This window comes from Eschrichtius robustus, chromosome 3, assembly GCF_028021215.1.
Source record: "Eschrichtius robustus isolate mEscRob2 chromosome 3, mEscRob2.pri, whole genome shotgun sequence".
Taxonomy (NCBI): Eukaryota; Metazoa; Chordata; class Mammalia; order Artiodactyla; family Eschrichtiidae; genus Eschrichtius; species Eschrichtius robustus.
In genome coordinates this window covers 71,751,391-71,779,049 of record NC_090826.1, presented here as the reverse complement: position 1 = coordinate 71,779,049, position 27,659 = coordinate 71,751,391, and the positions used below count along the sequence as shown (strand labels likewise).

Here is a 27,659-nt window from a genome sequence, read left to right as displayed (position 1 = left end):
ATACTTTGTGTCTATATAAACCTTCATATTTATATGGGAGTTGTTACCCAGCTTTTACCAGGTTCTCCAAGGAGTCTACAAGCTCCAAAATGTTAAGAACCACTAAAGCCTACATCTCACCGTAAATTTAGAAGGTAGAGTTGTCACAGAACATAGAGAGATAACAATCTAAAACAGAACAGGGAATGAAATAGAATCTTGGTTCTTCATAGATGGATAAGTTAATAGAATCTTGGTTCTTCACAGATGGGTAAGTTAATTCCTGACATTCACTCAAATGAAGTGCAAATATCATACAGACTAAAATTTTAAAGAACATTACTTATTCTTTACTTTTCAATTAAATATTTGGTTTTCCTTTATGACTGACTGTATTTCATTTGAATACTTAGTATTACCAATTCCAAGTAAGGAAAAGCAGTGTACAATCATACTTTTAAATGTTTGTGGATAAAAATTAATCTGCAGATAAACAGTATTTTACAAACTAAATAGTTACTTTCAAATGTAGAATTAAATTAAAAACTCACCAGCCTCATTTTTATTTCTCTCTTGTACATCAGTAGAGCTGCCTCTGCCTCTGACTTTCTAAAAAAGAGCTACATGGCACAGGCCCATGTGCACAGAGCAAGGGAAGTCAGAACCCACCAGGGAAGAAGTTTGGTTTGTTTTTATAGACACCCAAAACAGTGCTCCCCTCTTCTCAGGGGGCTCAGCAACAACACTACTTTGTCCACCAGTATAGCAAAACACTATTGCATCCAGGCTATTTTTTGTTACTTTTGGGAAGTAGACATTTTAAAACATTGTGATTTTAGTAATCATCAAACACTAATCATAATAGTAACTTATTGCCAAGTAAGATGCATTAGAATTCTGTCATGAAAATACTAGCAGAATCAATTGGCTACTATTAGATCACTAAAAATATTTTACTCGGTTTATTTTCTCTCCTCTATCCTAACTATTAGGCTAAAAGGGAAAAAGTTCCTACTTAAATTTACTTAAGAAAAACTACTTAAATTAGTGGAATCTTTTCTGCTTCCCAAGGTTTAAAAAGTAACCACTATTCTGTATAACACAGATCTCAAACTCTTCTATCTAGAAACATAATGCAGTTCTTAAATAACTTTGCATAATTTATTTATAGCCACAGATAGCAATTTATATTCTAGCAATGGAAGCATTTACTAGCCACTAACAATTCTGTACTTTAAGTTCACCCTTGGTTAATGTTAAGATGCGTAATATTCTGATGCATGCTATACACAGGTCTTCAGAGTACCTATTTCATAAAAAACTAAAAATCATATAAATCCCCCAAATCAGTGAGAGATTACCTTGTTTTGTGTAAGATACACAATCTACTTAATAACTCAATCATTAAGATATGCTTGCAAAAGTGGGTCTTGTATGGGAGATGAATGTAAAAATTACAAAATGGCTTTTACCAGTAAACCAGAGTTTCAATTAAGAATTTCCAATAATTTTCATGGAAATTTATATATAACTCATTATTTCTTTAAAATAACTTCTGACTGCCACTGTAACAACTGGAAATTAAAACCAAAGTGCAGTTTTAATTATCTCTTTAAGAAATTTTTTGAGGAAATAGTACTTGTTTAGTTTATCTCTACATACTTCTAAGGGAGCCAAATACGTAAAGAGTTGCGTTCATTCACTGAACCAACAACTACTAAATATGCTAATGTGTGCCAAGTACTATTCTGTGAAACAAAACTTGAGGAATCAAAAGAGGAAGTGACAGGTCCTTGTCCTCATAGAGTTTATAGGGGGAGAGACATACAAATATAGTATTTACAGATACTAGAACTATTAAGAAAGAAAATAAATAGGATGATGTAACTTGGAAGGTGCTTCCCATAAGATAGTTATGAAAAGCCTCTCTGGGGGTTGACATTAATTAGAGCCAAGACCTAAAGGATGAGGAAAAAAATCAGTGATGTGACAAGCAGAGGAATGACTTTCAGGCAAAAGAAAAAGTCTACATGTTCCAGAAACAGAAAGAAGGCAAATGCATGCAATGTTAACATTTCTTTCCTATTCCTCTAAGATCAGCATGAATTAACAGTAAGAACATGGACTCTGCAATAAATAAGTTTGGATCTGAATCTCGGCTATACCAATTTAATAACTGCATGTTCTTGGGCAGTAAGTTACCAAAATATTTTAAGCCCCTTTTCCCTAATCCACATAGCATAGAAAATAAGATCCATACTTTATGACTCTTGACAAGAATATCTTTGATAAACAAATAATACCCAATAAATTGTTCCTTGCTTCTTCCAAAACTGGTGTCACTTTTATCTTTTGGAACTTTAAACAAATACCATTTTCTCTTTAAATTTCACTATCTATGTAGAACATTTTAAATAAAATTATTTCAAATGTCTCTTAAAATGACCCTTAAAACAAAATTTTCAATGTCCGTTAACACAATCAAGTTTTCACGGCAAGTGATGATGATGTAAGCCCTCTCTCCCCCACCCTTAGGGTGATGAATTGTCACCCTGGGAATTCTTTTCTCAGTACTGTCTGTGGGGCATACAGCAAAGGTTACTTACAAAGGCTACCTCACTTCCGTGGGTTATCTCTCAAAAGGAATGAATCAATGGCTCAAGATTAGTCGCTAAAACTATTAATCTCACATTTGAGAAAAATATAAGTTAGGAAGAATCAGAGATTAATTCCTAGAACAGGAAGCTCCTAAACAATCGTGCTCAGAGAAAAGTGATCTATCTCTTCATATTGGAAGGATGGTATGAAGGAAGGAAAGAAGGTTGAATAAATTATAATCTTTAAAGTAGAAACTATATGAATGTTCCATATTCCCAAATAAAAGTGACAAAAAATAGCTGCAACGTAATGAAAGCTGCTAAAATGCTTCCAGTTTTAATACTTCACATTTATCTTCATATCAGTAAAAGTCTAATTAGGGAATCATACAGGATTCTCATCAACTTTCAATATTTCAACATATTTTAGCTAATAAGTCAGAACTGAATGATGGCATGGAAGTAAAAAATTTTGGCTAGTGTCACAACTAGTTTTGTTCACAGTTAAAATTACATTAAACTTTAGAAAAACATTAATTCAAGGTTACGGTTTTAGAAATATAGATGGGAAGTTGAAAGACAACAGAGCACTTTAGCTAACTTAATGTCTCTTTTAAATAGTTAAGCCTGTTTGTTTAGAATGAATAGTGAATAGAGAAAAAGGGTAGAGATGCTAACATATGAAGAATCTGCTATCTGTAACGCAGTACATGGGAGCTCTCACAAGTTTTAGAAATAAAGTAAAATGGACAATCAAATCTAAGGAGATGGGGAAATCTCACTGTCCTACTTCCCTATAAATACATTTATAGTAATTGAAACTCCCATATTAACAAAGATGTAAATAAGGCTAAATGTCAAATTAAACAGAAAGAGTGTAATAATCATGCAATTATATATATATATATTTTTAAACTTTACCCTTAATAAATAAGCTACTGGTCAATTCATTGATCCATGCATTCGCTGGTGCAATATTCTACACGTGTCAATTACCGCTATTTGGAGGAAAAAGAAAAAGAATTCTTCTACGCCCTGTATCAATGCTATAGGAATCACACTGAAATTCTTTTGAATCAGAAGCAGGTCCTCACTAAATATATACACATTTGCCAAATGATATGCTGTCCTCAGACACATTACTTAGCAATTAATCTTGCATATGACAAAATTTTCATTCTTGACAGTTCTGGGGCTCACACTGAAGGCCTTTTTGTTAGAAGGATATATGGAATTAAGCCATGAAACATATTTAACAACCTACCATTTAGGATGTTTATGATTGTTGTCATATCATTGTTGACCCCTATCTATGGTAAGTAAGCGCATAGTAAAGTGTAACATTAAAAGATCTGAAATGCTAAAAATGTAACACTGTTTTCATAGTTTTAGTAACTTGTAATAAAGAAAAATTGAATTCCAGCATTTTTAGCTCTTCCTCCACAATAGACTGCTACTTATATCAGAAAATTGTAATCATTTTTTGATGTTGTTCCTATAAATACTTAAAACTGTTGAAAAATAAAATATCTACTGCTCTCCAGATAAATTTAATTCCTGGTACTAAGGAACTACAAGTCTAGAGGTGATTTTTAATACTTGTGACACATAATTCAATAAGTTAGGGTCAAATGTATTGATTTCTAATCTTTTCAGACAACTTCATTATTATCTTTTTTACAACGAATGTATATAACTCAACTACCAATCTCTTGGTGTGGGAAAACATGCTCATTTATTCTGTTGTAGGCTCTCAACATACAATATCTGGTTTCTTGGGTCCCCCCCCTTAATTAGCCTTAATGTAAACAATTAAATCTCACTTTACACTACATCAAATTTAAATAACAGCAAGAGACTGAGGTTTTCCTCCTCATCTTGCCATCTTTTAATCTGCTCACTACAACCCACTCTCAGCAACTTGAGAATCATCACAGGAGAGAGTCACTGTTGTTTAGAGCAAAATATCACATTCCTCAAATTGGGGGATGGGGGAGGGAGGGCAGCTAGGGTAAGAAAATGACTGTCAGCAGGGCTTTGGTTGATTTTTCAGTTTCTAGAGGAGGATCCTTTCTGGGACTATCATTTAAAACCTGAGGCTCCTCAGGCACTAAGCAATACTTAGGAGGCAACAGGAAAATGCTATGATCAAGCAACCCTGAGTCCCATCCAATGGTTCCTGTGGTTTGGAAACCTCAACAGCTTGCAATACAATATAAAGACCAACATGAGCTGCCTGTTGCCCATACTCAATTCATATGTGACAGGGCCTACAGCCAAAAAGGAATCAATCCTACACAAGGCGAAGATCAATAGCCTGGGAAACATACAAACTAATTTGGTTTTTTTTGAAGTGTAATTGATATACAATGTTGTGTTAGTTTCAGGTATACAGCAAAGTGATTCAGTTATACATACATATCTATTTTTTTTCAGATTCTTTTCCCTTATAGGTTATTACAAAATATTGAGTATAGTTCCCTGTGCTATACAGTAGGTCCTTGGTTATCTATTTCAAATATAGTAGTACGTACACGTTAATCCCAAATTCATGTTCTTACACCAGCTAGCCCTAGCTGCTGATCACAAACAAATCATCTGAATTCACTGTTAGACCCTCCATAAAATGAAGAAACCCCTTGCCTTTGTAAAACCTATACAGAATATTGTTTTTGAGAAAGTACCAACATGACATTGAAAATCATATTCCCAGCCTTCCAGTATTTGTTCATTTTTCTTTGTGACTTAGTACTTAGAAACCAGCATAGTTTTTATGTTATTTGGTTTTATGGGCAATTTTTTTTGTTTTAAAAACAAGGTCTGATTTTTTTTTTTTTTTTACAATAATGTGAATACAAAAAGGATCATTCATGTATTCACTTCTCCAACAAATATCTTAGTATTTCCTCTATGTATACACTGTGCTGGTTGCATGGGAGACATCAGTAGAAGTGAAAAGTGAAAGGTGACCTTGATTGGTCAAAAAATAAAAGTGCTATGAAAAATTAAATATTTCTTTTCTTTCTCTAGGGTTTATAAAAAGCAAATCCAGCTTTTCTTAAAAAGGCTTACTCACTCATGTTCTATTAATATAGTCATCTGCTGGGGAATTCATTCATTCATTAATTTATCCATTCATTCATCAAATATTTATTCATTTAAAAATATTGGCTGTGCCTTGCACTTTCCTGAGATCTAGGAATACACACTGGCAGAAGACATGGTCCCTGCCCTCGTGAAGCTACAATAAAACTACAAAAAAACGAGCTTTGAATCAAGATCTATTCGTTACATGGAAAGAGTAGCTACCTAGTAACTACTCAGTGAAATGTGCACGTCCTAAAATTAATGAGGCTGTGTAACGAAAATGAGTGAGGCAACTGGAAAGCAATCATATATTTAATCATCACCATCACATGTTGAAAGCAGTATTGTAAGACAAAATTTTTAAAAAAGAGAAGAAAAAGTACACTAAAGGCAAGCAGATTTTTTTTTTTTTTTTTTTTTAATGTGGGATCTTCCCGGACCAGGGCCCGAACCCGTGTCCCCTGCATTAGCAGGTGGACTCCTAACCACTGCGCCACCAGGGAAGCCCAGGCAAGCAGATTTTTAAAGCTAGAAACAAATACTCTCCGTAAGCACCTTTACTTCATAGTTTAGATTCAGCATATTCACCTCCTTCCAATCTAATAATTTCCTAACTTATTAAGATGAGGAAACTGGACAAGGGAAATTAACTAATAGACACAGATCCAAGATCCAAAATCTTGGATTCCTAGAAATTATTTTTTTCCCCCAAACCACCTCTTTTGTCATGTTACCATAGGACATTTTTTTTCCAGGTAACATAAAGACCCTAGTGACTGAAGCCATACAATATGTGATTATAAAATTTTGCACATTTAACAGAAATGTATTGCACATTTAACACTTTAATGTATGCTATAAAAAAAAAAAGCGTTCAAAGTAATAGCATGTCATTTGTTCTTTAAAATACTGAAAACCAAGTATTTTTTTAAATTTTATTAAAAAAACACTAACAGATGTTCCAAGAAAATGTTAGTTTCTGGATGTCAGGATTTCAAATCCTTTTTAATTTTTTCTTTCTTGTTTTCTAGTTTGGATTTGCTTAGAATTCAATAAAACCATTAAACTACTTTTACCTTATATTTTTTAAAAGCCTCACACAATATTACAGTCCAAATGACCAAAAACCAACAACAACCAAAAAAATGAGCACTAATCAAATAATATTAAAAGTTTTGTTTTTTGTGGTCATTTTTACTAATAAGAGGATTTCTAATCATATAGGGGTAGAAGAATGAAACATTTCAAAAATTCTACACAATAGAAACAAAAATAATGCTGTTCAATGGACACAAATATTTAAACACAGTATCTTTTCATAAAAATAAAAGAACTTTTATGCACAATCATGTCAGAAAGTAGCACACTTTTGAATAATTTGATGCTCAAATTATTAAAATATCATAAAACTCAGTCACTATATTTTACTTTACTGTCTTAAACCGTGTCCATTATTTACAACTTTATTGGTAGCATCATTTCAATTCTTGCTAATTATCAAAATCGGAATGCTCAAACGTAATTACTTAATAAACTATGGACAATTAATTTCATAGAGGTTTATATCAAAACTGTATTTATTCAGTCAACACATTCCAACATGTGGAAAAATAAACAATGATAAACATTATATGCCTATAAACTCCATGACATGTTAAAATAGAAACTCCATAGCAGACTGAAAATAAGTCATATCCAATTAAAAAATAAGCACTCAATTACAAACAGCCCTCTCATTCTACATTACATTCAGGGAAAAAAATGCTAAATGTGTCTACAGTTTATGAAATGTGTTTTTTTAACTTTGTAAATGATTTTTTTTTCAGGTCTTTGTACACTTGCTATCATTTTCAAAGGTACTAAAATCGTACTGGCCCTGACATAAGTAATCATCCCCAACTGTAGTAATTTAAGAAATAAGAACACTAAGTCAAATACTGACCCTGTTCCCATCTATTCAAGCTGAATCTCAAAAGGGGTGAGGATGTGCCATGCTTTGAAAGGCAGGCAAAGAAAAGATTAAGGAATATGTAGTCTTAAGTCTTAGCTCTAAATATTTTTATAATACATCTGTTCTTGCCCTAAGAGTAAGTTTATAAAAATAGGAAAAATGATGTTTATTCTTCTTAGTTTCAGTTCCCCACACCACCAACCACAAAAGTATGTTGCACATAGTAAGCACTCAATAAATACAGCATTTGCTGAAAGAAATAACAAATGAGTTTATGAATAAAACAAGTTAAGGAGTAGTTGTACTATTGGTTCAATGGCATTTGTTCTATGTCCTAAGTGTTATTAGGTCTGGGTTTCTCCATTCTGACATATCATGTACTGAATTTCAAGTTTCCTATACGTAGCCTCATTTAAACCAACATTGCCATTATTCCAGTAGAATAAGAGTAAGTTTCAGTGGCTAAAAATAACTGCTTATACCTCAGAGAGTTAGAGTATTATAATATTTAACATTCATCCTCCTTGATTTCCAGTTTCATCTCCCTAAGTCTAAATGTAGTCATATTAATCTTTACATTTCCTTATTTCCTTGTTCCAAACTAACCATTAATTTTACCATTCCCATACATTATCAAGGGCCAGTCTCAAAATACCAATATAACAGTAAAGATGTAGATGACAGCAGTGAGAGTGAAAAAGACTGATCGCTGTATAAACGCAAGAAAAGTTCTTCTAAGGGATCCAAAGATGGTTAGATCAAAGGTATGTCTGGCCAATGACATTCTCTCTAAATATGTCACAACATGGATTTTTTAAAATTTTATTCATTTATTCATTAACTATTTAAATACTCTCATATATCCAGAGCACACATTTTAAAAATAGTAATATATTCAAATCAAATACAATCTTTCAGTTGTATGTTTACTGATTAGGAACAAAAGCACAGCACAGAAGCTGTCAATGGATGGTGAATCTGAATGAAGAGGTTGCCACCAGAAGGAACCATCTGTGGGCTGATAGAGGCTTTTCTACTGATTGTCGACATAATGCCAAAATATGTAGTCAACGCAGTTAAAAACATAGAGCTAAGTAAGATGTCTGGCACCAGAGACAAAAAGCATATGGTAAATGCCTACATCTTCCACTTTCTCAATAGGCTGTCAAGGCATCAAACAGACATAGCCTGAGTGTGAATAGTGCATGTTCATTTATGAACCTTTTTAAAAGCCATTTCCTTTTTACACGTATGCACTGCTTAAATTATGGATGGCTAAATTGTAGGCACCATGCTATATACATATGGAAACATTCCAAAACTGAAACTTAAAGTGGATTTTCATTATTACACAAACTAAAGAGCATCAAGAATGTTGTATCAGACAGTCATGGGAATGAATGAATCTCATCTCTGCCTTTATTATTGATTTAATGCTATTAATTTAACATACATAAGTTTCCTCAGGTATAAAATTGAGAAAGTAATACAAACCCCATACAGCTGCTGGGAGCATTACCCAGGACAATGAAGAGAAAACACCTAGCACAGTCCTTGATATCTAGAACAAGGCCAACAAAGAACAGCCACTGCTTTTAGTTTTAAATTAAAAGTACAAATTAGGGAGAGAAATTCAATACTAATTGTTTCTGTATATCTATAACAGAAGTTTTCCAAACTTTATTCATGTTTATTATTTAATAATTAAAGCAAGCCTCATGTTATGTTTATTATAAATTATGGAATACTAAGGCCATATGAAATATTAATACTAAATTTCTAATTCTTGTATTTTTTAAATTCTGTAAGTATGGGCCACTGACAAGTTTGTCTAAGTCTCAGCTCCCTATCATTACTTATGTTTTTGATGGCAGTAACTTTATTAAACTGACTACACAAATTACACATCAAATCCATTTTTCTTTTTATATTTCTCAGCTTGGTGAATTCATGACGCACCTTGACTCCCCACACTCATCACTCACCATTCCTAAATATAAACTGCCATTTCTGCCAGCACTGAGTTCACTCTAACTGAAAATGGTCTGCTCATAGGCACTGGTGAGAAGGCAAGGCCAACCCAACTATGAGATCTTACCAGCAACCCGATACAATTGATCAAGACATGGTTCTTGAACTCAAGGGAGTCAGACCATGATCCCAAGAGCAATGTATGATGTGGCTTCATGCAAAAGCAGGAGTGAGGCAAATGAGTTTCTCTCTTTCTCAAGAATCTGAATTGGGAAACAGGGGGCAATTCCAGAATTAGAGAAAAAGTTGAAGTTGCATGATGCAACAAGGCTGGATGGAGTATACTAGAAAAAGTTGAAGTTGCATGATGCAACAAGGCTGGATGGAGTATACTAGAAGCTATCCTAAGATAAAACTGTGAGGGAACAGAAACTATGAGTAAGGCAAAGAGAGAAAAGATAAGGAAAAGAGAGAGTAGAGGGAAAGAAATGCCAACTGGTATTTGGGAGAAGAGCAGGCAGATACAAAGGGAACCCACTGCAAGTAAACAGTCCCAGAAACGCCTGCTACTCCAAATCTTGGGTCAGCGCTGGACATGATGACCAGTTTTCTTCCATCTTTCAAACTCCACAAGGGCAAGACAGCGAGGCAGTGTTTGTTACTCTCCATGAATCCCTGGGATAATCTAGTTTATTTTATTCCGAAACATCCATTATTCTCCATTCCTTACCACCAACAAACTTTAATAAATCACTCTTTCCCTCATCAGTGATTTACCAAACCTCATCAATTCTACTTCTGAAATCTCATCCATTCATTCCTTTTTGTGTAGTCCCACTGCAATTTTTGCCAGTCTCTCATTCTTTCTCACCTAGATCACTGTGACAGTCTTACATAAGAAAAAGGGTACAGGGACTTCCCTGGTGGTCTAGTGGTGAAGACTCTGAGCTCCCAGTGCAGAGGGCCGGGGTTCAATCCCTGGTCAGGGAACTAGATCCCGCATGCTGCAACTAAGACCCAGCGCAGCCAAAGAAGTAAATAAATAAATATTAAAAAGAAAGAAAAAGGATACAAATGGGCAGACCATAGGATGAATCCAGCTCACAGGTACATTTCATCTGCCCCCTCAGTGCTTGAATTAGTTGCCAAGATTTCAAAGTATGTGGATGTAACATTCAAAACCAATTTGGGTTTTCTTGGGGGAAAAAGAAAAGATCAACTGACAATATACTCACTTTGACAAAGGATCAAAATGATGACAAATTAATCACCTGAAGTAGCATCTGTCCACTTTAGACAAGCATGCATTTTCCAGTTTTGTTTTGTTTCTTTATACTCTGCCTGCTTCACTTTTCATGTTAATTGCCTGACCCCGCAAGAACTTATTCAAAGTTCTCTCTGCTTTCAGCAGTAAACCCATGCAAACTAAATAAATACTTCTAAAATAAAAATCTATAATCACCTTTGAAATTATTCATTATCTGTTACCTACCTGATAAAATCCTAACTCATATGATCTGGCCCATATTCTTCGTACAGTGCTATCTCTTGTCACCTCTCACCTTGCAAACACACTGGGCCACTTGCAATTCACATTTTTCAGTGGCAACGTTTCTGCATACTCTAGTGCCCCTCCTGGAATGCCTCACTCTTCAGCTGGTCAATTATTATGTGTTCAGGCATCTCTGCCAGAAAACCTTCCCCTCTCTCTAGTCCCCTTGCAGGTGTCATAACATACCACAGTTTTTGTAAGGTTCATTAACGGCAAGAACCATACCTAGCAAACGGCATAACCCCAGCATGTGGCAGGTGTTCAATAATTACTAATGAATGATTTTTTAAACGTCGCTTTTCTAAGTGTCAGTAGTTATAAAAAGCAGGTATTTCTCCAATTTTATAATTAATAGAAAATGCAAACTCAAAAGTGAAATAATTCATACCAATTCACATAGCTAGTAAAAGTCAGAATTTGAATAAATAAACTTTATACTAAAATTTGCTCCCTTTGAATATATAAAGCCTTTCTCACTTCCATGGGAAACTCTGGTATAAATGTAATTTCACTACAGGATATGTCAGTGAAAGGAAACAGAAACCAAGTCAATACAAAAGACAATAATGTCTAATCCTAAATCAAAGCTGACAGGATAAATCCTGTGAATGGTTCAGCAGTATCACTGAAATGTGACTGGCTGTCGAAAAGCCATGACAACTTTCACAGTCCTAGACAAACTAGAAGAAACTTCATAAAAATCTTCATATTTTGAGCACTTAGTACTTCATTATCTTACCATAATGGAAAAATGATTAGAAAAAAGAAAATGAAAAAGCAATCTACAATGGAAAATGCAGTAAGAAAATTCAATGCCGAAAGGATAGGCAAAAGATAGATCATAAACTTTTAAGAAAATTATTTATGACATCAAAAAAACAACAGAACTAATTAATGAATAATTTTGTGATTCAAGTTATGAAATTTCAAGGAAAGTAAACTTATTATAAATGCTTCAAGCACAAATTAATTTGAGCAGTACTTAGCAAGAGCTTGTGATATAAATTCATAAAACAAAAAAAAATTCTAAATTTTGCTTTCAAACAGAGTACTATATTACACAAGAATTTCTTCTAAAAAGTGAAAGAAAATAAAACAGTTATATCATGTAGTAGTAAATCTTCCCAGTAAGATCAAAAAGTCTGAAGAAACAAACAAAAAAATATTTAATATTCCTTTAACACTTGATTTGCTTTCATTTTTTACAATCTTGGAAAATTTCACTGCTTAGTTTTTTTTAAGACTCAAACATAAAGCCTCATTAAATGTTCTAGCTTAAAACACCACCCCCAGTTTTTTGCCCTCACCAGTATCTCAGGGCCAACAAAATACCGACAAGTACTGTTTTCAGTGCTTTAGGGAGTAAAACCCTTGAAAGCAATAATCTTCTTCACAGAGATGGATACAGATGTTTTCAGTGTTCTGTATGGCATCTCCTTTCCTCATGAGCACCTGCAGTCTTGCACTGTCCTGCTAGGCATTCCTAAAAACACCTGGGCAAGCTGTTTACTAAAAAACTAGACATAGGAAGAGATAAGGGATAATTAGCAAATAAAACTATTCCTGGCACTCTCTCTACATTAGTGCAGAACTGAGCTCCAAGCCGGCACCTGGTGAAGGGAACTGCTAGATGTGATAATTCCAATTTACACATTCAGCACAACATTCTGTCTGCCTGTCAATTTGAAACAGTTTCCTATTCAGTGATAACAGACACCCCAAAAGAATGCAGTGTCGAAATGCTGACATGAATTTTTTATGCATCAACTAGACCCTCTCTCCTCTGGACCAGCTACATCTGCCTTCTTCACTTTTGGAATGGACTGACAGTTGGGTACTTTTTTCAACTGTACCAACAAAAAAATTGAAATTCATAAGATAAATTTAAAGTATTGGATCTTCCTGCACAATAAATACCAATAAAATTTTCTTATGCAGTTAAGAAAAATAATTAAATGAAGTTGTAAAAAAAAAATTCACTGTGTCAGTGGATCTTAATTTATATAGTGTGATACTTTTCAGCTGCCAAAACCATGAAAGTACATATTTCTACTAAATATAGAGTTAACTAATTTTTTTTTCTAAATTCACAGAAAGAAAGCAAGAGAAAGAGAGAGGGACAGACATACAGAGACAGCACAGTAAACTGGATATTCACTTGCAAGTGCTAAATAAAAAAGAAACAGAAATTTAACTTAAATCTATGCAGGTTTATTTTCCAGATACTTTCATATGATCATATTTTGAAGAACAACTATAAACAGGCAATTAAGTCAAATGTTATATTCTTATTCACTTCATATTTAAATAGCAAACATATGAACTGTGCTTATAAAGTACTACTGTTTATTTTTTCTACATATATACCAGATTATATTCATAAATATCTCTCCCCATCACAAACTATCCCCCTCTCCTTCCAGGTAGTCACGTGGATGGTTATTCATTTGTTCTAATAATGCAGCCATGGCACAGCTCAACCATTTCTGGAACTCCCCTCTCATGTCTACCCTATGAAATGGCAACATATTCTTTTTTTTAATGATGCCAAACTTACATTTAAAGAATGGAGTGACTTGCTAAAATAAATCATTCAGGAATGAAGTTGATAAAATAATGCTTCAATTCGAGAGACACCATTATTGTTATAAAACGAGGTGATAATGAACTATTCGATGTAATGCTCAGAAACTAGCACTTCTGAAACTACAAATCAATGCTGAGCATGTCAATGAAAACTCCTTAAGTTTTCTAAGCAAACCTTTTAATTACAAAGTATTTAAAGCTAGACTATTCAGTAGAAGTATAGAATATAGTGTTTTTTAACTCACCATTCTAAGCCAAATGCTTTCTTTTCCAAAATTAATGAGTATAGAAAATACTTCCTGTAGTTGCACTGTGCATTTCTACTAAATACAGAATTTTCATTTTTTTTCTAAATCAGAGACACAGTATGTTAAACCAGATAATCATTTGCAAATGCTATTTAAATAGAGAATAAAACATTCTGACTGCCAGTATACATACTTACACACATATATACATATATAAACATACACATACACACATATCACACATATATATACACACATATATAATTAAAAGACACTTTATGAAGATTTCTCCAACAAAGCCATCAATTTTATTATAAGCTATAAACATTTTAATATTAATATTAATAGTAAAATCATTAAGAACATATTAACCAAAAAAGTAAAATATTTTCAAGTGTGATGTATAAGAGTATGTAAAATAACATTATAATGAAACACCATTTTCTATTATAAGGATAAATTTTCCTCCTTCTTATATCTAAGCTAAAATTAGAGAAGAATTTTCTAGTTACTAAAAGAAGTTCACAAGCCAAAATCACAAGAATGTTCTAAATGACGAGGGATATCCATTACTCATCATTTTTAACTGATGCCTTCATAACTACTTATTTTCTAAAGCTCTCAAACCATAGAAAGCAAGTGGCAATATCAGCTGGGTTCATCATTGGATTTCAAGAAGGAAGCTCCACTTAGGGACTAGAAGCCACCATTAGCTGACTTAGTTAGATGTAAGTTATTACTATCCAGATAATTTAAGAACTATCAAAATCATCTAAGAACTGAGGCTGCAGTCAGCAACTAGGGTTTGCTACTGTTAAGTCTTAACGTATACTTAACACATACTCAGCTGTTAATCTCACAGACTCCATTCCTGCAAGCCACATACTATGGGTACAACTACATTAATTTGTTTTCCATATTCACAAACTCCCCACATTGTTTTTGGGTGATAATCAGTGAAACTGCTGTACCATGCATGAAGTATATATTTTAAATATTTGGTACTAACACTCCCTGACCACCTCTCAACTAACGGAAATATTTTTCTGAGTGCCCAGGCACTATGAAAAGGAGATATAAGAAGTGACAAAAAAAAAAAAAAAAGACTGAAAAAAATGTTTCCCTCCAGTCACATTTGTCATAGTTCACGCGCTCAATAATGACTTGTAGCTAGTGACCTACTCTACTGAACTGTCCTGCTATATAAATTCAGAGAATTCCCATTTAAATTCTCCCATTTAAAGCCTCCTAAAGGTACTAGGTAGTATCCTAAGGAACAAACAGGAACTGAATAGGGGAGAGGGTGGATTTCTTGTCATTGTTTTTAAGGAACTTTTAGTGATATAGCCTGGCTGAAACTGCGGGAGGAAAACTCCACTCTGAAGTCAAAGCCAAGGTCCTTGAATTACATGCTACACTTTTTAGATTTTAACTCTGTGAAAAACTGGTCATAGAACTGACAATCGAATAATGCATATATAAGTATGTAACTAACATATACTAGATGTTCAAAAACTGAAAGAAGGGGTAAAGAAGGGGGAGGAGAGAGAGAGGATGAAGAAGAGTTGAGGGGCTGGAGGATAATGAAGGGGAACTGAGAAGGTAAGAATGAGAACAGAGCTGCTGCCTCTTAACTCTCTTCACTAGGCTAGATTAACATTAAGCAGCTACGAGACTCTAATGAAATGTTAATGGTTAAGCTTCAAAATGGTCTTACTGATGCCAACAAAAGCTTTTTTATACTTTGCTCTATAACACAGATTAGTAAGGAATCAAAGTAGCATCTACCACTAACAGTCACAAAGTGGTTTCAGTCTAATAAAAGTATTCAAAATTACTGTGGGCTCTGTAATGGGGAGAGTAGTTAGGAAGAGGAGTTAAATACGGGTTGTGTCTACTGACTGTAGCACAATGTCAACCATATTCTGTGTCCTTGCACTTCTTGGTATATAGCATTTCAAATCTATAAATGAGTCTCTGATTTGTGTTCACTTGAAATGCATTCCAAAATCCAGAAGAGGTGCTACTCATTCAAGTTATTTATTTGTATTTTTCTTTTAAGCCTATGTATTTCAAGCTGTCAAACTGTATATCAAGGATTATAAAGCAAATAAACATTACCTAGGAAGGTTTCCACTGACAAATTTGTCCATATCTTTAATGCTTCACTCCTTCACGAAAACATGTAATCTTAAGACACATCGACATCTACATCAGTTTTACAATGTACAATTGATTTACAGTCAATCTTCCCAAAAGACCAAAATATTATTTAAAATTAAACTTAGTTCAATTTTTCTTTTTAACAAAATTACTAGAAACATTTGTTTGGGCCTTGTCAGGAAGGTTTCAATTTTACATCATTATGTTTTAACTTGCCTAATCAGTTGAACAAAAGTACTTCATGTAAAATGATTCTTTTAGTTGCCTTACCTACAAATCCCTGCAGGATACTATAATTGAAACCTACTCAAGTAAGTTAGGAATAATTAGGGCCCCAAATTAAGCCAAACATAAAGTTAATTCAAATAGTCAGCTGCTGTCATTTAAATGGTTACAGAGTTTTATTGTTGCTTAACATTTCTGAATGCTTTTAAATGTACTTTGTTCCTTTAAGTCCATGTTTAGTATTTTAGTACAAATAGAAATGGGATCAAGACGCAAAGATTCACCAGCCTTTTAGACTGGAGTCACACCTATAACCAGTCTTTTGTCACTAAAGGTTTTCTACTCAATCTTTGCTATCAGTCAATTAACAACACAGCTGAAACAATGGAGTGACAGCTCTCAAAGGTAAGCTTTCTGGTAAATAAACCAGGATCACAGAATCTACAGTGAGTGCCATTAATGCAACAAAAGTAAGAGCTTTTGAAAGCTAACAGGGATAGTCTCTATTTGCCTAAACTCTAAAACAAAGCGAAGGATTAAACTAGCTTCCTGGGGTAATAAGATAATGTAAGATAATGTCGAAAACCCATACCTGAAGGAGGGGCTGCAAAGGCATGCCTTTAACTACTTTATTGATGACTGCTAATCAGTGTTAACTGATAAATACTGTAAAAGTTAAAATTATTGTTGTGTTATTTCAGTTTTACAGTGTTCTGGGTAGTTAATCATTCTCAGCAATCATTTGTATTTTCAAAGGGAAATACTGATTTTTTTTTAAAATGTAGGCCTGTGGCTGTATAACTTCTGAAGATTATTTGAAAGTTGCAGAGAGTTAGCAAGACTGGTCCTTCTGTAATACATATGTTACATATATTGCAAAATACAGTCAATCTTAATACAGTTTTTAATCTGAAATAGTAATGATTTTAAAAGCTTTGAAATAAGTGATTTTTTTTTGATCATCACTATTAAGTTAAACAAGGCAGGAAAATACACCCGTGGTCTGAAGCTAAATATTAAGTTCTACAGAAAGAAAAATGGACCGGAAGTAAGTAGAGCTTGGCAAAGGAACAATCTTGGCAGGCCTGTTTCTGCATCAGTAAACTGAAAACTTCTACACTGCTAATCTCCAAGTTGAGATTCTAAGTCTAAAATTCTTCAATTCTACCAAAAAATTTTGTAAAACTATTTTGATCTCTGAGATACCAATATATGTTTAAAATTTGCTATTCACTTACTTTTTATTTGGCTTTAAAAAGATCATGAATCTAATGAACTTCATGAAGAAATAAATGTAATTTGTGATTTGTATTAGAGTAAAGCTAAAATAAATCAGATCAGTAACTTATCTTTATCTCTGATAGGAAAAGAAAATAAAATCATGTCCAATACTAATAATAAAGAAATAAAATCTTTGATTAAGTATAATACTATAAAGTGGAAAAATCGCTAGATCTTAAGCAGAGCTGTTTTTTGATAACCAGTTTACATTCAAGTACTCCCATCCTATACTCTTTTATGGTGTTAACATGTCAAGGTATTAATACTGAAGTGAAAATGACAACAATTCTTAGTTTTTAAAATATGTTGACTTTGAAAAATTAGTGAAATATAAACTTTTCCTAAATGGGTTAATAATATACACTTTGCATTACATGATTTTGTAATGTTACTTTAAGTAATAACATTTATAGTAAAATGCTATTCAAATGATGTTTCCATGTAACAGAATGATAGCAGGACAGATCAATGGGGAACAGAGGAAAATATTAGGGAGAAAGGGTCAGCCTGCATTGTTACTCAGGGATTTTTCAATACAAATCATCAGATAAAAGGTCAATAGAAAGCATATAAAATAGGACTAAGAGTGTAACAAAATACAAAAATGTGCAGTAAAAAGTTGCAAGGTAGCTTAGTTCCTTTTTTAAATGAAATGAATTATAAAACTGAAAGTGATGTTATTTCTATATTTCAACTGTGTTGTTAAGGTAAGAAATAAACCCCAATTTGCAAAGGTAGAAATCACTATCATGAAAAATCTGATTTTCTAGACTAAACATTTTAATACCTAAAACTCCTTGATACAGATGTCCTCTCACAGACCAGCGGCCTCAGCATCACGTGGGAGGTTATTAGAAACGCAGACTCTCAAGGACCATCCCAGATTACTGAATCAGAATCTACATTTTAACAGGATCCCCAAGTGAGTTATATGTAAATTTTGAGGTGCACTGTTATAGATAAAGAAGATTAAAAACATCCAGCACGACCTCCCTTAAACTTCTTCTTCTCCTGTAAACATCTCTTCCTGAATCTTCCTCTCCCTGTATCAAAATATACATTCTCCTTTGCTGATGAGCCTCTCTATCCTTGCACTGGATCCCATTTCCTTTCTTTCTGCCTGGAAACAAATTCAGGTATTCAACACATCTACTACAAACAACCAAAAAAGAAAATTATAAAAAGTACTTTCCTTAAACAATAGAATACACTTAACCGGCACCACCTGTCTCCTTCACTTTACTTACAACTTTGGAATCAACCTGCTACCACCAATCACCTCATTACAGCATTCTGTCATATAAAAGTGGGTGTCTTAAAATCCAGCAGAGATTAGAGAAGCATTATTCATAATAACCAAAAACTGGAAACAACCCAAGGCCCTATCAACTGATGAATGATATACAAAATATGGTATAGCCATACAGTGGCATGTTATTTGTCCATAAAAAGGAATGAAGTACTGATACATGCTGCAACATGGATGAACCTTGAAAACATTCTGCCAAGTGAGAGAAGCCACACACAAAGGACCACACCTTGTATGATCTCATTTATATGAAATGTCCAGAACAGTCAAATTTATAGAGACAGAAAGTAGATTAGTGGTTGCCAGGGCTTGGGGGCATGCGAGGTTAGGGGGATAACTGCTACAGGGTATGAGGTTTCCTTTTTGGAGGGATTAAAATGTTCCAAAATTAATGTGGTGATGGTTGCACAACTCTGAATATACTAAAAAACACTGAACTCTACAGTCTAAGCGGGTGGATTGTATGGTATGTGAATGATATCTTAAGAAATCTGTTACCAAAAAATCCATGCTCTTTGAATACATTATATCCCTCATTTGGCATTTACACAAAAAAAAAAAAAAAAAAATCCAGCAGAGAGCTCTCTCCCCACAACCACCAGCAATGCCCCTATCCATCCTTTTCATTGTGTTTGACTAAGTTATTAAGTCCCTGACTCTTAATGACATATTATATTGACTCTAATCAAAACCTGAATTTAATATCAGGCATATGTACCACCTGGTTTAGATTTCAATACTACAAAGAGAAAAAAAAAGAATCAGGAAGGGGAGAGAGAACTAATGATTATTAATATAAACACACACACATATATTAGATACAAAGAGATAGATACAAAGCCATAGTAAGAAGTACTCTATAAATAACCAGCAAAATAAATGAGAATTTTACTTAACCTCTTTTTTTGATTAAACCCTTATGCAAAACAAAACTTTACTTTATCTGAATTCCTCTATTTTTTCCAAGAAATTGTGGTGTTCCTTGACATTCCAAAATTCCCAAAATGGAGAACTTCACTATAGGGTATTTTAATCTCTATTGTCCTGCTTTTTGCTTCTCTGTCTCTGTCTCTCTCTCTCTCTCTCTCTCACTAGCTCTCTTTCTCTCAACAACAACAAAAATACCTTAAAAATAAACTTTATTAAATAGACTAGATGCAAAACGAAATCATTTCAGTAGCATTATTATTGGAATCAAAAGAACAGTAACATTTTCATGCACAGTTCATTCTGTGTAAACATAAATTATATTCATTTCCTTCTCTTTCTTTTTTTTTTAACTGTTTTCTATTATCCATTTTTAATTTAGGTATGTCCTAACTTTATCTACTGTGTTAGTTAAAATCTGATTCATTCCAAATGATTAATATTAGTTTACTCCCTTGGCTCTCACCTTATAACAAAGTTAATTCCTAATGGATTAAAATTTTAAATGAAAACACATAAGAACTACAGGGAAATGCAAGTGAATAAATATTTAACTAATCTCAAGATTTTTAAGGATAAAAATAATGGAAGATCTCACAAAAGAAAAGAGCTAAACATCAAAAAGTAAGGAAAGAGGAAAAGGGGGTAAATAAAGCAAATCAAGTAAAATATTGATAATTGTTAAATCTGTGACTAGTATTATTTTATAAAATTCTCTCTTCTGTTTGAAATTTTCATTAAAAAATCAGTATGAATTAAAAGGCAAACAAATACATTTTTCATAATAAAAATCACAAAAGGATATCATCAAAGGGTTTAAAAAATAAGAAAAGCTGTAACAACATAAACAGAAAAACTGGCAAAGGTAGTGAACAAAAAAATTCACATCAAAATTACAAATGGCCAGTAAGTAAATCCATACAAAATGTTTTTGTCCTCACAATTATCCCCCAAATTACAAATTTAATTTATAATCAGATATCTTTTTTCACATATCTAAGTGTCAATTCTTTTAAAAATTTAAAATCAGTGCTGGTAAAGCATATAGATTGATACTTTCACGCAGTAGTCAAAGAGAACATTGGTATAACCCTTCCAAAAAGCCAGTTTGGAAGATGTATACATGCCTGATATAATAATCAGAGTTCTAGAATTCCAGTCCCAGGAAACAACCAAATATGATGAAAAAGATTTATATAGATATTTATTTTACTTATACTTGAAAGAAATTAGGTTCAAATGGCCAACAGGTAGAGAGGGAGGATTAAATCAGTTTTGACATATACATGATAAATTACAATGCAGTTGTTAAAATCTATTATCTAAATATATAATGACAGGGTAATACAAGTTATGATAATAAAGTGGAAAAAATCAGAATATAAAAGTATATGGAAATGAAGAACCTAATTTTGTTTTATACATTGTAATTTTGTTTTTATCATGTGTGTTGGGGAAAAAGAAGGAAATGTATGGTGGTTATATCAAGGTCTAGAATTATGAAAAATTTTAAATGCTTATCTCAATTTTCTTATTTTTTAATCTCTTCTCATAAGAACGTATTACATTCAAAATCAGGAGGAGGGGAAAACTTTTAGGAAAAATAAACCCTCAAAGCAAGAATAATAGCAAACATAAAAGTCAAATTCAGGAGAGTCCCATGCTGATATGGAGGGATTATAAATGTTGTTTTTGCTTCCAGAAGCTATTATATGAAATTCCCTTCTCAGCCTTACATTTTAGCCAAAAGATCCCAGGGCCGAGGCTAGATATTCTCCTGGAATCACTTCTGTCAAGTTGACAAAAGGAGTAAAAGAATAGGGTTGAAAGATGTCATGAGATATTCACTAATCCACATTGACGTCTAATACATGTAGACTGCACGGCTGTCATATGTCGTTCTCTGTCTTGCAGGAGGTGAAAAGAAAATAAAGACTACCATAGGGTACCAAGCATACGTTTCAGTAAGACACTCCCTTAGTAATGTGGCAGATAGATAGTTCTTTGAGAACTACCAGTTCTACATTAATACTCAGATGTGCTCAATCATTTGTATTATCTTATTCTCTAATACCACGACCTAGTATATAAAAAAGTGAAAAGGTACATTAATTCAAAAAATGAGGCAAGAGATTCATCACGACTGAAATTACTTAGTAAGGAGTAATGAACACAATTACCGTTCAGAAAAATTAAGGTGCTTTACATGTCTCCTGTGCTTTTAATTAAGCCACCTTTAATACACTATTGATTATTTCAAAATGTAACCGTAACGGTGATAAATGTCTAATATGAATGTAAAATCAGTATTTCAAAAATTTACTTTTGTATGGACAAGTTTATGACCTCTTTACTTTTAGCAAATTACTTCATAACAGATTTATTAAATAAATATTTGATGCAGTCTTTTCTGTCAGAATATGGAGGTTTGCAAAAATTAAACAGCCAAGCAATACAGTGTTATTGAGGTCTGTGTTTAACACACTGATTTATAACACTTTTCTACCAGCAATAGACCTATTAGTGAATCAACAGAGATTATGGATAAGTCAACCTTTCTAAACACTGGAAAAAGAAGCAAAAGAGGATGAAATAGGGTGGGAAGTGGGGAGGAAAAGTGGGGAGAAGAAAAAAATCAACAAGCAAGCACTAGAACTTAATCTCCATATATACTAAATATGGCATAATTTAACACTGAATATTGGTATTTAAAATGACAAAAGTATACTCCAAATTAACTTTTTTAAAGATGCCAGGGTATCCAATAAGTTTAATCTTTTTTTTTTTCAATTTTGAGTCATAATCAGAACTAATATACCTTGCTCTTAAATCCTGGTAGGAGTACTATAAGGCATTTCATTTTTACAAGATCAGAAGCAACGTCATATAATATGTAAGTGGCATTAATATTTATATTTTTGAAAATGAATTACATCAGTACCTATGCAGAAGAACGCTGCTGCAGTCAAACTACATTGCACTCATATAACACAATAAAGAATATCTAGTGTCCTAAGGGCAATATAGTTAGGTACTTTCTTAAGGAATAATATTGCATTAATCTGCGCTAAAAATATAAATAAAATCATTTTAAAAAATGCTTTGTTTTAAATCAATGTTAATTTACATAATTTGCAAATTTAAAAAATAAGGTTACATTTGCCTGCAGCAAACACAGATATGCCATACAATTCCTATTAATTTAATGGGAGTTGTGACCCCCATTAAGTTTAACAGGAGTCATACGGCCAAATCCCCACGTACCTTGCTGAAAATTTACCTCCTAGCTTTCAACTAATCAAATAATCTGAAATGAACAAAAGTAGTCCATTTTGCTAGACTGGGAAATGTAAAGTCCCTACAGTAAAGTCAATTCAGCATTATGATGGCAATGGCCACGTAGTTAATCCCAACAAGAAAAAGAACAAGGTTATAACAGTGAGAAGAGACAAACTGAAGCAAGGGCGGTTTAGGAGCGCTGAAAACAACATTTACCCTTCACAGAAAATACGTTCTGTTTTTTCCAGTGTGGAGTCAATTTTCCAACTTTGTCTTTCTTAGTACACTGTCTAAAAAGAGTAAAAAAACGAAAGTCCCTTTTTGAAGCCTAAAATTATGCCCAAGGAGGCTGATCAGACAGATAAAGAACCATATGAAAAGGTATATAGATAACTGGTTACAACTTCTGAATCACAGTGAATTAAATCATAATTTTTGCTGGAAAAACTTTTCAAAAGTTACTTTATAGCCATTCCTCCACCACCATGCTCACCACTGCCTTTACCTAGCTTGTGCAGCTCCTACTGAGATTCAGCTCAAGAATCACCATCACTTCAGGCTGGAAGCATTTCTTGACACACACCCAATGCTTCTGGAATATCACCATCATGGCACTTATCACCCTGTTATTACAACTGTTTATTGTCCCCTCTTCCAACTATTAAGACCACGACCCTCTTCAAAGATGTATGCTATTCAGTGATGGATATAGAATAAGTGGTTACCATAAGCCAGGCATTGTTCTAGGCATTTGCATGTTGATGAACAACAAAAAAGATCCCTGCCCTTGTGAAGGTGACATTCTGTGTGTGTGTGTGTGTGTGTGTGTGTGTAAATATAAATTTTGTACATTTTATTACATATATGCATCAATAAAAGAATGAAAGATAAAAAGAATAAATAAATATAGGTCTGAATTATTCTAATCTTTCTTAAGTTTAACCTTGGAGAACGAAGTTACTATTCCTTCCACTAAATTATAGACCATTCTGAAAAAAATATTTATACGCCAAAACAGGTTTTTTAAATTCATAAGTGACCCCTAGATCTACTATTTTCCTGCCACTCAACTAGCAAAAAGACCCTACAGCCAAACATCATTTTTTACTAAGACATAATTAACACAAAAATCATTGTAAAATGTGCTTAGAGAATTTAAAAGTACAGTAAAAACTGCTAAGGTACTATTTCTACAGCTATATTCTTAAATGTTCTTGATGTATATAAATAAATATGTAAAGCTGTATCTGGCATATGTGGCATTTTCACCTGGCATATTTTCTTTGAAATAAGGATAAGCAACAATGTAATTCGAGTTAATTAACTAAAATTTCGACTAATGAAATCTAATTACATACTCACTGCATAAAGAATTCAACCTGAAATCCATATTACCTACTTCACTGAAGAACTGCTATTATTTGCAACTTGTCACTTGAGCAAGCCTTCATATATCTGACTTATGCTGGCCAGGGCTCCATTATATAGCATAATTTAATTCTCTAGGACATAAAAATTCAGTTTACTTTCCTACTTACTGATACATGTTTCCACAGTGGGTTACTTGGCTTGTAAAAATTGGCCAAAAGAATCAAAGCACCCCAGTTTCTCAACAAAACTGATTTTTAAAGGGCTTGATGTTAGTCCTCTAAGAGTAAAATAAATTCTAAAAACACAAAATATTGTGAAAGTTTGGTCTTTTATAATCATTTTTTATTTGAAAATTCTAAACATAATTTTCAAAAAAACACAGGAGAGACTTTAAGAATAAATAAAACATTGTTCCTACTTTGCAAAAACCAGTAAATTTTAACAGGTAAGACTTTATTCTTAAACAATAATTGATAGAAATGGAGAAGATAAGCTAATTCTAACAATTCAACCTTTATATAGGGCTTCCCTGGTGGCGCAGTGGTTGAGAATATGCCTGCCAATGCAGGGGACGCGGGTTCGAGCCCTGGTCTGGGAAGACCCCACATGCCGCGGAGCGGCTGGGCCCGTGAGCCACAACTGCTGAGCCTGCGCGTCTGGAGCCTGTGCTCTGCAACAAGAGAGGCCCGCGCACTGCGATGAAGAGTGGCCCCCGCTCGCCGCAACTAGAGAAAGCCCTCGCACAGAAACGAAGACCCAACACAGCCATGAACAGATAAATAAATAAAATAAAATTTAAAAAAATTAAAAAAAAAAAACTTTATATAATTAGCTTTTACCATGGTAAAACTTAAAAAAAAAAAAATGCTTAGTGATTTGCTCTTTAACATGCACACAAAACATGACATATTTATAATGTTTGCCTGGCCTTAGAACAAATACATAATTCCTCCTTGCATATATGGAAATTTACCTCTCATATATACAGATGTAAAACAAATCCAAAATTATGTTAAGCCTTTAAAATTATACACTAACGTAAAACACTACTGTAAACAGGGGAAAAGAAAGCTCTGAAAAGGAAGGCACGGTCCATGGCTGAATACAATACACAGGCTTGTTTTGTTTAAAAACAAAATCTTAATTAGTTGCTACTACTTAAAAATCTAACGACTGGTTTCTACTGAAAAGTCAGAAGACCAGCAAAACCAGGCTAAACACTGGAAAGGCAACCATGGTTCCTCCAGCAAGCACTTTCCTGCTTGCTGCAGACCTCCACTGGCCTGCTGCACTCAAGTTACTTTGTCTGCTTGGGCAAATAGGTAGGTATTTGAGGTTTTGACCCCTGCACAAGACCACAAGCTCCTGAAGAGCAGGACCTGTGCCTTGTGCATTTTTGAACCCCAAGTACCTGGCTCAATTTAGTCACTCAATAAATGAGGAAGGAGGGAGGAAACCATCTAGAAAACCTTATCTGAGCTTATCGGCAAAGATCCAGGAGCTGATAAAAGAAGTGCTCTATATATAGTGCTCTAAATAGCTATAAGATTTGAAAAGTGCTCTAAATAGCTATAAGATTTGAAAAGGTAACAATCATGTAAGGGCCCCGAAGAAACTTAATGGCTGAATAATTAAATTTATATCTTCTTTCCTGTGCCCTCATACCCAACTTTGATTGGTTTTCTCTATAGGTGTTCACAAAGCATTGTCTGCTTGCTGGCAATAAAGGACTATCATGTCACGTAAAACTTTTCTAAGACAAAACCACGTGACGCTGGATCAATGTTCTAACAGTGAAGTGCACAGTAACTCTGTACCCTCACAGTAAGTAGTGTGGGTTCGTCCCAGGTTCTTTTCACCTGTAGGAGGGAACTGCTTCAAAAGCAACAACCCCTGGCCTGATGCGCCAAAAATGAAATTTCTCTTAACAGCAGATATGCATCCTGACCTGATAGGTGACACTAGAAATAAAACTGCAGTATCTCATGAAAAAGTCTCTGGTTTGCTAGCCCCCTGCTGAGTTAAGCTACTGTGCCAGCAAAGTGGTCTCTATCTTGATTGGAAAATTTTTTATTATGTGGACTAATGAGCCATTGATCTACACCTGGAATCTTTTTAAATGTATAAAAACATTCAAACATGACAGCAGGAATTCAGTTAGTTTTTCCCTCCACAAAAACAGATGCAAAATTATAGACTATACACAAGATTTTCATAACAACCCAAGCCAGAGATTCATATTATTAACTCAGTTTCTGCTCGTTGTTTATCATTACAGTACTATTCATTCAGACATTACATTTTAATGTCAGATTTGATGTATCTTTCAATTCTGATGCAAACAGCAATATCTTCTGAAAATAAAATATTAACCCATTTGTAACTTTCATGTGTGACAAATCCAAGTGAGCATTATTTACTTTCTGAATACAGAAGTTCTTATGTTAAAATTTTTCTCAACTTGTTATTTATCTGAATTATATTATTAAGTTATGTCAATATGTTGAAAGTAGGGGACTGGGACAGCAAGGAGAAGTGATGAAACATAATTTTGGAACAAGCAATTCAAATAGAATTCTTTCCGAAAAATGTTAACATTTTGAAGCTTATTACAAAGACATCAGAATAATAAGCTTCTAATCTATTAGTTGACAGTATGCCTTTTTTTTCCATCTCCAATTTTATTAATAGGTATAAATGGGATCATTTAAAAGTACATATAAAGCCAATTTAAAAATTCTAAGACATTTTCTTCAAGAATATTTAATTGTGACCAAAAAATCCATTATATTTTACATGCATTTCTCCGAGATTTTGCATTCTTTCACAGATTTTACAAGGTTAATATAATTTCATGCTGAATACAATGACTGCCACTACCAACTAGCTATAAAATTAACACATCTTAGCCCCACATTAACTTCTGACCTGCTCTGTAAAAAGCACCTGGAAGGGTGTTATTTTCACATGGAAATAACATGTAAGACTAAAGAAATAACAGATACCAGAAAATCCATATAGTAATTATGGTTTCAATTATTTCATTAACCCTCTAAAGTGTCTTTACTTCTTTAAAAATCAGGTCTGTCTTCAAAAAAGATAACACTAGAAAGGAAGCACTACAAAAAATAAC

General features: G+C 33.5%; 1 protein-coding gene across 9 annotated transcripts in view; it reads right to left on the bottom strand.

Annotated features, from left to right (window-relative positions):
* ADGRL2 (adhesion G protein-coupled receptor L2) overlaps positions 1-27,659 on the bottom strand; it is a 180,052-nt gene that overhangs the window by 118,080 nt on the left and 34,313 nt on the right. The window lies entirely within an intron of this gene.